The following is a 4,657-nucleotide window of genomic DNA, read 5'->3' on the forward strand; positions in this document are numbered from 1 at the left end:
CTGTTACACCTTAGAATTTAAGTATGTACTTCATCTGTGGCTAATTAATGAGCCCTTCCTTTACAATGGTTTGGATGTTGAACCGAAATCACTTTTTGCATTGCAACACCAACCATAGGCTCTTAATACGAAGATGTCGGGGCCAATATTTAGGGAACGTGGGAGTTTAGCTGTTGGTGGCCATTCTGTAGGACTGTAGGAGTGTCCTCCAGCTCACCAGTGAAATACCCTTAGGGACGGATCATGGGATGAGGAGTGGGAAAAGTGTCCTTCTCTCGGGATTATCTTCTTATATTCTTCGATTATAATATTCCTAACCTTAATTTTTCTTTCTCATAGCTACTCATTAAGTATTGTTATATAGTCCGTCCTTTTACATACAAATTTTCTGTTAAGCGAACACTTTCACTTTCTGGTATACTCAAAATCTATTCCCATAGGTCTTTTCTTGTTTAGGCAATGTTAAAATACCTTCCGGCCGAGATATTTTTATGGTTTTGTTCCAAAAGGAACTTAACTTTATTATAAATACAAAACAAGGGTAAACATTTAATCTCAGTGTTGAAAAGAAATTGATTACATAAATCATAAATACCTTACGCTATGGTTATTGGGACGTCAGTAGAACCTTATGTTGAAATGCTGATAACCCCACTGTTGGGCACCCATTGGTTTGACCCCCCCCCCCCCAAGTCAAACACTTTGACAGATTCTTTATAGTAAAACCTACTTGCATGTAGTGATCCTATGTATTAATCTTTTCTTAACATAATAATAAATAATTATAAAGAAATGGGATGACATTAACACCGATCATTCCATAAAAAGTTAATATTGTTCCTTGAGTATAAAGGAGAATGAGGACAATAAAAATGTACGTAGTGACAAAAACATGTTTATATTTTTACTTGGAATAACTCACAAATTAGTAGTTATGCATTCGCAGCTTTCAAAAGAAAATCAGAAATGGTACAAATGTTTTCATACATCAATAACTAATGAATGAGAAAGAAAAGTAGGCACGTTTTATGATCAATTATTTTTTTGTCTAATGAAAGCAAGTTTTTGTGATATCTTACATTTGACTTAGATTACTTAGGAAACAAAAGCAAGCTTACTCATACGTATGGGACAGCATGTTTGAGGCTACAGTATCTGATAGCCATAAATAGTATAGACGCTAAATTTTCGATATATACGTCGTCTGCTAATGGGAAGGTCTACCACTAATTTTACTATAATTTTTATCATAGTTAGGTACTATATTACTTCAAATATTTGTTCAGTATTTTATTAAGAACTTCCTACACGCTGGAGTAATTGCAGGGCAGCTAGTAATGTTGGTTAACGCAAAGTAAAAACCGCCAAGGTCGCAAATTTCTTTTTTATTTACTTGATGACTAGTTATGGGTGGTGACCCATTCTTAACGATCATGTATAATACAGCTGGTCCCAAATCATTAAGCGCACGTACAGTTTAAAGATATAAGTACCAGAAAGCCAAATTGGTATTTCCCAAATATAACAACCACGTCAGGATAACAAAAGTATATGTGTAACAAAGTGCAAATAAACGATTATAGAGCATACAGATACCTGCTGTAAGGAAATCCTGGAAAGGCAGCGCTTTGTTAGTATATGGGAAATAGGTTTTTTGTTTGTTATAATATTCTCTAGACATCAAAAATACAACAATTAATACAATAATATTACAAGTCTACAATAAAATTAATACTTTAAAACTTTTACCAGAAACAGTAAAATACTTATCATCACCGAACAGTAAAATACAGCAGCACCACATACGGCACATATGACAAAGTTATATGCACATAAAAATAATTAAATGTTTACCACAACATTAGTATTAAATGAAAACAAGTAATAGGACATTAAAGAATCTTAATCAATGCCCATATTTTACAAGCATAAAAACTTTACCATAAAAAAACTTAAAAAATTTTATCTTTATGTAACGTTTGCGACGCAGTATGAAGCCCCATGGTGTACCACAGAGTACTCTACCACGAGAATCATATACAACAATGACGATGAGAAAAAAAACTATTAAAAACTCTTTGTAGCGGTTCCACCTGCTTTATTTTTCGTTTGCTGTCCTCGGTATCGACGAAATGGCTGAAAATGGATTGTGGATTCCGACACTGACTACTGTAAATGATGTAGCCGACAGATGCACAGTTACGTTTCACAATACTTTAATTTCACTGTTCACAACCCCCCCCCCCCCCCCAAATAATACATAGATATGTGGCCAGTGCACTATTGTTCTAACTTCCTAAAGCCTCATTGATAGCAGTTAGCAGACGAACCATCCACATACTACTACAGTAGATTACTGTTGAACATCTACGAGCAGCAAGAGCCTAACCACAAATTTCACAGTTCTTGAAGAAAAGAAAGGAAAGTATGGAGGATACACTGTCACTGTTTTTACACACAACCTAATTGTTTGACACTTATTCCACAGTTAAGTTGAAGCATTATTGTTGTTCTAACCAACACAAGTTTCTCGGCTGAAACTCGGCCGTGGCTGACTGTCTCCTGACCAAAATCGGGCCCTTATACATCATCATAATAATGGGTTTCAAAACTAAATATTGTTTGAAGTTAAATTTACAGACATTACTACTAAAACTTAACTCATTAAATTAGCTGAATACATCGACAATTCCGTCTTTTTAACAGTTTCTTCTACTCCAAGACTTAGACTGAATTATTTGTTGAAATGATGAAATTAACAAATATCGTTACGCAAACAATGCTTTTGGCAGAACTGTTAATTACTGTGGAATAAATGAAGGGCTGCTTTTTCTAACATGGTTTTGAACAAAGTTAAATAGATACTTTAAGAGTACTAGTATTTCGTCTTCCAAATGTTTATAATTATTACAGAATGCATATTTGTTTATATATCAACAATAGAATTTACGTTACGAAACAATTACTGATTTCACCTGACAACAAAAGATACTAACTACGCATAATCGACATAAATTAGAAAATCACTTACATACATAAAACTAAGCACAAAATTAGATCTGGTGTTACATTCTTTAAAACTGAAGACCACTCTTTCTCTTTTATGAAAATGCAGATTTTGCTCACAAATGTCAACAGTAATTAGTCAAAAATGAATTTAAGGAGAAAGATGGCAGAACAAGAGGGGAATTTAATATATGCCAGTATGCTTCATCCCATCTTGTGAAGACTTTGTCTCAGTGAAGCATTTGATCACTTTGTATACATGTACTCAAGTTTATAATGAATGCTGAATGTGATTCTGAAATGTAGAAAATTATGTGGAAAAGAATAACATTAGTAGTTTGGTAACTAATTTAGAAATAAAAATGTATCAATACCAATAATTTGCTTCGTCATTTCAATTCCATTTGGGCTCCTTTATGGAAAAAATCGTTATCCGTTCATACCGAAATACTTCTGGTTCCTCCTTAGTTTTTCCATCAATGTTATCTGGCTTCTATTCTTACCCTTCTTGGGCTAATGAATTGCCACATGTGAAAGTGTACTAGACCAGTAGGCTGTGTGTCATTGTGATTAAATAGCAGGCTACTAATTACTAGATCAGGTGCCAGTGTTGTGTGTGGGAGGCACCATGTCCGAAGTCCCGCAACAACCTTTGCTACGCGCCGCTCCGACGTCAGCCACACTCGCTGCCGCCTCGACAATCCGGATTAGGGCGGCCCCAGAATGACGCGGCGCCTCCGCTGTAGGCTGCCAGCAACTCACGCGGCTGCCGTAATAAGGTCTGGGAAAAATCGTGGCCCCGCTGAGGTGAGGCAAATGGCTCAGTCGGTGAAAAATGTGGCCAGACTCCGGCTGAAGCCACAGCGAGGAGGGCAGTCGACGTTACGTAGCTGAATCTACACTGCGCCTTATACAGATTATGAAAGTTAAGCACAGCATACAAAAAGTTATGTGATATTAATCATGAAATGTGCAGAGGTTGCACAAAAATATGGAAACAGCGCATGAAATCCGTGCTTCAACATAAATGCAAGCCTGCAGGTAGCGCTGATGTGTTTGACCATGAACGGCAGCTGTGCAGTAATTTCAGCACGTTACACGTGTCATACTTCGCCAGACAGTGTTCCGTGTTGCGTGTACTTGCGAGTGCATTATGTCGGAGCTAAGGGATTTCGAACGTGCTAAAATTATTAGTTCTCATAAAATAACCCTCGTTTCACAACAATTGTAGCAAATGTGACCTTATTTTGACGTCACACACTATATTGACGCCCGCATTATCGGCTAGCGACTCCCGTTGGCATCCGACACGGGTCTCTCACAAGTTATCATGCGCGCTTACCGGCGGTTTAGAAAAAAGAATCATTCTTGCAATGACTTATTATAACATTGCTTTAATAAAATGTCGCGTAATCATTTATAGACATTTAATGCCTTCACACAAGAGTACTCTCTTAGGGGTGAATTACTGTCGTCAGTAATTCAAAAATTAATAATGAAACACACTTGTTTCATAATTTTCAATATGCTGTGTTATTTTTTATGATAAATTTTCAATGCTCCGTTACATTTATCACAAACACATCACCACATCATTAAACGTCACTTAATAACGGATCAACGTCAAGACGGAATATAATAACAAAGACCG

This window comes from Schistocerca serialis, chromosome 7 (genome assembly GCF_023864345.2).
Source record: "Schistocerca serialis cubense isolate TAMUIC-IGC-003099 chromosome 7, iqSchSeri2.2, whole genome shotgun sequence".
NCBI classification, from domain to species: domain Eukaryota; kingdom Metazoa; phylum Arthropoda; class Insecta; order Orthoptera; family Acrididae; genus Schistocerca; species Schistocerca serialis.